Here is a 7,500-nt window from a genome sequence, read left to right as displayed (position 1 = left end):
TTGGATACAATATTATTGTTTCGTTTAAAAAGAACAATAAGAAGAAAAAAGGATTACTTTGTTCATCTACTATTGTCAATCCATTCTACTGTCAATCCATTCCTCTTACCTCTTCTCACCCGATTAATCCTATCCATCCCCTACTCTAGCTGTAATCCCGAAAGAAAAAAAGTATCAATCATTCTCTTCAAATATGGAACAAAACGAGGATGTCCGATACGTGTTCCAATTTAAATGTATCACCCTATATATCGTTAGGTAGGTGGTACGATACACAAGTAACATGTACATACAAACTTTATATATACATATGAGCGTGGATACATATGTGCATATGTCACGTTAGCACGGGACATGACCAACTTTAATTCCAAGCACGTGTCGCACGGAGCAGGAAAGGGCAACGTACGATCGACAACGCGTTCGCCATCGCCGTGATTTTATAGTTAATTAATGCTACACACCGTGGTCGCGGCTCGTGCCCACTAGGAATTTTTCGCCAATTATTTGTTGTTTAGCCGATAACGGGCAAGCGCGAGCAGCACGCGATTCTCATCGCGTTCGAGAGTTTTACTTTGCCCTCGCTCGCCAACCAGATAAATAAATTAAACAATATATATTATATTATATGTAATATAATAATAAAATATTTATATTATATATAATATAATACTATAATGAATATACATATATATATATATATATATATATATATATGTATGTATGTGTATGTATTTATGTAGAAATATATCAAAATAACATAATCGTTTTTGTTTTCATATGAAAAACAAAGAAGAAGAAAAGTTTGATTGTTTATTAAAAAAAAAAAACATATCTTTATCTAAAATTACATATATATATTTTATATATATATATATATATATATATATATATATATATATATACAATAGATGTAATATTTTATTATTTATAACAAATATATTATTTACACATTAATATTATTAACACATTATATATATATATATATATATATATATATATATACAATATAATATTTTTGTTAATCTGTTTCTATTTTTCTTGCTATCATTCTCTATGTATCTATATATCTTTCTCCAACTCTCTCTCTCTCTCTCTCTCTCTCTCTCTCTCTCTCTCTGCCCCCCTCCCTGCCTCCCTCTCTTTCACTCTCTCTATTTTTTCTTGCCGTTTTCTCTCTCAATCATTCCCCATCGTTTTCTTTTCCTTTATTAGCTTTTATTTTCTTTGATTTTTTTCCCCTTTCTTTTTTCTTTCTTTCTTTTTTTTTTTTTCTTCCTTTTTTTTTTTTCATTCTTCTCTTCGGCAAGACTTTCGAAAATACCTGCGATTATTCGTCAAAGCCAGAAGTAGGTAGGTATACGTATAAGCAAGAGTCTGCGAGTTGAACACGAGGACGATGTAAATCCCGTAGGGAGCGAATCGAGCGACGTATCCTCATTTGCATAACTTATTGTCTCTTTTGAAGCACCCGCCGGGACACTTACGAAAGGCAATATGCAAGAGAGAGAGACAGAGAGAGAGAGAGAGAGAGAGAGAGAGAGACTCGGTGAAAAGCATTGTTACTCAGGGTGACCGTAAAGGTGTAGGCACCCGTCTTATAAATTTCTTTTCTTTTCTTTTCTTTTCTTTTCTTTTCCCTTACGATAAACAATTCGACTTACAAGAAGGATAAAAGATAAAAAGAAGAAGAAGAAGAAGAAGAATAAGGAGAGGGAGGAAAAGGAGGAGGAGGAGAAAGAGAAAAATGTTGTAAATACTTTTATCCCAAGAATCGAATCGATACGAATCGAATCGAAATGAATCGAATCGAAACGTATCGAATCGAATCAAATCGAATCGTATTAATCAGCGAGCCAATGAACATTGAATACACGCCTCTGTTGATCTTTAGGTATACGTAGGTTATATATTAATTGAAGAAAAAAAAAAAAAAAAAAAAAAGAGGAAAAGAAAAAAAAAAAGAAAAAGAAAACAAAAGAAAAAGAAAACAAGAGAAAAAGAATTTTTGAAGATTGACGTAAACACTCAATTTCGTCGCATTCTAAGATCCCGCGTGTAAAAGCGTAGGTGGTGGGTATATAGTAGAAGAAGAAGAAGAAAAAAAAAAAAAAGAAAAAAATAAGTAAATAAATTAATAATAGAAAAGAAAAGGGAAAAATAAGTGAGAAGAAAAAATTTCATTCATTTTATATTCAAAAACGAAAGATTTTCAATCGTACGTACTTAAATACGTTTTCTATCATTCGTTTAATTATATTCTTCTTTCCACGAAGCAATTTAAATTTCGATTCACGTGGCACGAAGGGAAACACGATTTAAATGTTAATTAGAAATTTATTAGTAGCGCGAGTCTTACTCCAATTCCCTCGGCCATTCCATTTCCACATGTTCGTGATTGGAAATCGAAGAAAAATCGTAAGCCGTTAGCTTACGATATCGCATATGTTAACGTGAAAAACCATTTTGCGATATCGAGAGTCCCTTTTAACTATCAATAACATTATTTACATACGATCTCGTTCTTTCCTCGTTTCGCTATTTAAATGATCGTTTTACAATAAACGATTACAATCGATATCCTCGTTAAAAATTTAACTATCGTGCGGCCGTAACGCCGCAATTATTATTAGCAAAAAAAAAAAAAAAAAAAAAAAGGGATTTCTTTGACATTTAAAATTCGAAAAAAAAAAAAATAAATAAATTCGAATCGATTGAATTGACGTTGACGAAAGAAAGACAGAGAGAAACGAAAAGAGGAAAGAAAAAAAAAAGAGAGAGAGAGAGAGAGAGAGAGAAAAAAAAAGAAGAAATAGAAAACAGGAATTCAACGACGATCGAAAGAAATATAAAACGTTTTTTATTTAACGTTCGAGGATTCCCAGGAAAATTAGTCGGTCGACGATTTAATCGACTTACGTATTTCCAGCAGCGCTCCTCTTAAAATTTAAAATTCGCGGCTCGCGCAATCCGGCCGGCGGCGGCCAATAGTATCAACGCGAAATTAGAACCATCACATACAAACATACATACATATATATATATGTGTACATATACACACATATATATCTATATATATCTATATAGTTATATATATATATATATATATATATATATATATATACTTATGTACGTTTTATATGTGTCCATGGTGAAAAGCTATGTATACGTTTATATACCTCTTTGTCTTAGCTCGGGGCAACCCAATTACGCGTGGAAGGTGCGTAAGTAGATAGTTACATCTTTGTAACTCTGTAATGGTGAAAGATCGAAAAAGGTTTAACGGTGCGACGGCAATCAGCGAGATAATTGTATCTATCTCACTCTCTCTCTCTCTCTCTCTCTTTCTCTTTTTCTTTTTCTCTATCTCTATCTCTATCTTTATCTCTCTCTCTTTTTCTCTCTCTCTCTCTCTCTCTCTCTCTCTCTCTCTCTCTCTCTCTCGTTTACACCACTTTAAATTCCACGAAGGCATGAGAAACGAACATCGATGATGTATCTTTAAATTGTTTCCCTTCTTTCGAGCGTTTATTTTCTTTTTTTTTTTTAATTTAAAGCCAATTTCTAATATACTTCTCTCTCTCTCTCTCTCTCTCTCTCTCTCTCCCTCCCTCTTTTCCTTTCTTCTTCCTTTAAAAACAAAACACAAATGAAATTATCTCTAATTAAATGAATTTCTCTGATGTTTGTAAATTAAAATACAAAACTTATCATTAAAGCGAGAATAATTCTGATTGGGCATCGCCACTTTTTTTCTTTATTTTTTTCTCTCGTTCCTTTTTTTTCTTCTGTGCGCGTGTGTCTGTTCTTCTTTTTTTTTTTTTTTTTTTTTTTTTTTTTATAAATTTGCAAACGACGATAATAAATTATAATAATAGCTCGTATACAATCGTAGATATTTACTGAATTTAAAGAAATTATAGGGAAATATAGGGGAATTATAGTGACAAAGAGAAAGAGAGAGAGAGAGAGAGAGAGGGAGAGAAAAAAAAGATAACGATAATGATTATGGTAATAATAAAAAAGAAATAAAAAAAAGGAGAAGAAGAAGAAGAAGAAGAAGAATTGAAAAAAAAAAACAAAAAAGAAAAAAAAAGAAAAAAGCAGAAATTAAAATAAAAGAAAAATAATAAGAAAGAAATAAAGAAAAATAAAAACAGGCAGCATGTGTTAACGACTAGAATTCGTTATTTTTATCGAACGTAATAATATATTTTACAACATAATCGCTCTCGGGGATATTAAGTTGCTACAATGTGTCACCATGTTTGAAGAAAATGTCAAAGTGCACAGCTCGTATAAGTAATATTTGCGTCTGAGAGGAGGATTCTTCCATGATAGGTTGCCCGCATGAACGGTAGTGACGAAATCGTTTGGCACGAAACGCGGATGTAATTTCGATGGTGCTGGTCCATCTCTCTCACTCTCTCTCTCTCTCTTTCTTTTCTTTTCTTTTCTTTTTTTTTCTCGTAATGAAGGATAAGCTTGTATATAATATCTACGTACAAATATACATATATATATATATATATATATATATATATATATATATGCACGAAAAGTTTCGTAATGATTGGCATCACTAGATTCATCTTCTTTTGAAACGGGATGATTGATAAGTCGCTTTAAAGGACGGCCTAAATATAGGAAGAAAAGATAAAATAAGAAATAATAGAACTATTATTGTATTCGTTATAATCGTCGTCATCTTCGTTATTGTCATCGTCATCGTCATCGTCGTTATAATAATTACAAGGGGCACTTTTGTTAACTCGATACATCCCTGAAGGATGGATGATACCACGTGAGAAGAAATTTTAAATGAAGTCGATGACTGATATCGGCCATGGGACAGCGTACGTATATACTTATTCTGACGTATGCACTGTACAAATGTATTCACTTTACTCACGAGTAAAATACCTATGTATATATGTAAGTAAGTAAGTAAGTAAGTAAGTAAGTAAATAAGTATTGTAAGTACCACGTCCATGTTGCACGTGTGTAACTAACAGCTTCTGAAAGTGTTGTTGCTTCATCTAATAAGAGGGGTAAATGCGTATCCCATTGTCTTTAGTTTGACTCTAATCTGATCTAATAAATGGGTTGACGGCGGGGGAGGGGCGGAAGGGTTGAAGGAAATACGAACTGACACTTACGATAGGATAAAATTTTTCTCTTATTAAACGAAACGAACGATATAAATTTCTCAAATATCAACGACCATATTATTGATACTATGTATTTCTCCTTTTCTTTTTTTTTTTTCTCTCTTTTTTATTTCTTTTCATTTCTTTACTTTACTTTACGTTATTTTATTTCACATTTTCTTCTGATTTTTAAATGTTACACCATGATTAACGTGACGACAAAACGTGACACGTTTCCGTGACCATTTTAAATCATATACAAAGTAGTATTACTGTTTTTAAAATCGATTCGCGTGTTTGATATTACGAATGAAATGAAAACGAAACGAAACAAAGAAAAAAAAGAAATCTGCGCTTTTATACACGTGACAGTCGGTCGCGTAACCATTTAAATTATATACAAGGTGTTTCGTTTTCTTAAAAATCGATTCAGCGCGTGTTCGATGTTGCGAATAAAAGGAAAAAGAGAGAGAGAGAGAGAGAGAGAGAGAGAGAGAGAAAAAAAAGAAAAAGAAAATGAATGAAAGAAAATATCTATCCGTTCCATTTTAAACGATTCAATGAGAATTACAATTAGGCTGAAAGATCGATTAAAATTAACATTCGAATTCGTTGATGTATCGATAATGAGACGAAAAAATGAAAAAAAAAAAAAAAAAAAAAAAAAAAAAAGAAAAAGAAAAAGAAAGGAAAAATAGAAAGAAAAAAGGGGAAGAAAACAAAGGAGGACAGAAAATAGAAGAAGGAAAAAGTATCGAAGATAAGAGAGAGAGAGAAAAGAAAAAAGAAAAAAAAAAAAAAAAAAGAAAAAAGAAGTGAAAAGAAAAAAAGGAAAGAAAAAGATCTATCTCCTGCATTACAAATGATCGTTAAGAATTACAATGGACAAGGCGATTCGATCATTGATATTCGAATTGGTTGATGTATCGAGGAAGACGCGAGAAAAAGAGAAATTCGAAAAATCAAAAGGAGAAAGAGGAAAGAGAGGAAAAGAAAGCAGAAAAAAGGGGAAAAAAAAAGAGAGTGAGAGAGAGAGAGAGAGAGAGAGAGAGAGAGAGAGACAGGAGAAAAGAATATCTCTGAGAAATTTCAAAGCTTCGATAGCTCTTAGGATAAACGTACAGGCAATACTTAGATATCCGAATGGAAAAACGTGGGAGGACGAAATAATCTATGGTGGTGTGTTCTCTCGTCACTGAAATTTTTCATGCTTCCCTACTCGCAAATAATGCGACTTACGGGCACTTTCGCAATGTGCGATATATATATATATATATATATATATATATATATATATATACACGATGGCGGTGGCGTGTTCGCTCACCGTCGATCGTTGCACCGCGTTTATTCTCGCGCAGAGTTGCATATACTTATACACGATCGAACCACGCACGTATGTATGTACTTACGCACGTACGCAAGTATGTATATACAAATGCATATATATATATATATATATACATATACACACACATACACATAGAGAGAGAAAGAGAGAGAGTGAGAGAGTGAGAGAGAGAGAGAGAGAGAGACATGGACATGCACTCATACGAATATACGTAGTCAGACCAGGCAGGCATGCACGTACGTATACACAGGATAAGACTCGGTAAGAGAACCATACACGAGGACACATCGTTACATGCTCTTTCTCTCTCTCTCTTTCTCTCTCTCTCTCTCTCTCACTCTTTCAATGTGTATACCAAGAACGTCTGCCCACACGAAACGCGTCGGCTGCTTTTTCCTGTGTATTCCGTGCTTGCTTGCACGTATATATGTATATAATATATATATATACATACACGCATACACACGCATATATATATATATATATATATATATATATATATATATATATAAAAGTTCCTCCGTAAAGAAGAACATCATACCGGAACGAGTGACTAACCTCTGCGAATGGAAGAAGATGGACGACGGTCCGTGAAGAAGTAGAAGAAGAAGAAGATGTTGAAGAAGGAAGGCGGTGGTGTTTCAGAGATATTAGATGAAAAAAAAAAAAAGAATCCTTCCAACGGCGAGGAGAAGATCGAAGGATGATGTGGAGAGACGACGATGACGATGACGATGACGATGACGATGATCCTTTCTCGGAAATCAGGAGAACCCGAGAGACCTCGAGGTTGATCCAGCTGAACGAGGCGACATTACGGCGAACACAACACACGTGCCCGGTATTTGCCTTTCGAGCCGATGACAGCTCGCGAAATATATTTCCGAAAAAGGGAGGAGAGAGAGAGAGAGAGAGGGAGAGAGTAAATTAGAGAGAACGAACGTATGAAGTTAATAAAATAAAGAAAAGAAATAAAGGAAGAAAGAAATAATAATAATA

At 33.4% G+C, this 7,500-nt stretch overlaps 1 protein-coding gene across 1 annotated transcript in view; it reads right to left on the bottom strand.

Moving 5' to 3' along the window:
• The window catches only part of LOC124430737 (RNA polymerase II degradation factor 1), a 72,148-nt gene extending 64,698 nt beyond the window's left edge, over nt 1-7,450 (bottom strand). Inside the window, exon 1 of the mRNA XM_046977723.1 lies at nt 7,060-7,450. The gene's annotated coding sequence lies outside the window, so the exon portion shown is untranslated. The remainder of the gene's footprint in view (nt 1-7,059) is intronic.
• Between the last annotated feature and the right edge of the window lie 50 nt (nt 7,451-7,500).

The sequence above is a fragment of the Vespa crabro genome, chromosome 19, assembly GCF_910589235.1.
Source record: "Vespa crabro chromosome 19, iyVesCrab1.2, whole genome shotgun sequence".
NCBI classification, from domain to species: Eukaryota; Metazoa; Arthropoda; class Insecta; order Hymenoptera; family Vespidae; genus Vespa; species Vespa crabro.
This window is presented reverse-complemented; position numbering and strand designations above follow the sequence as displayed.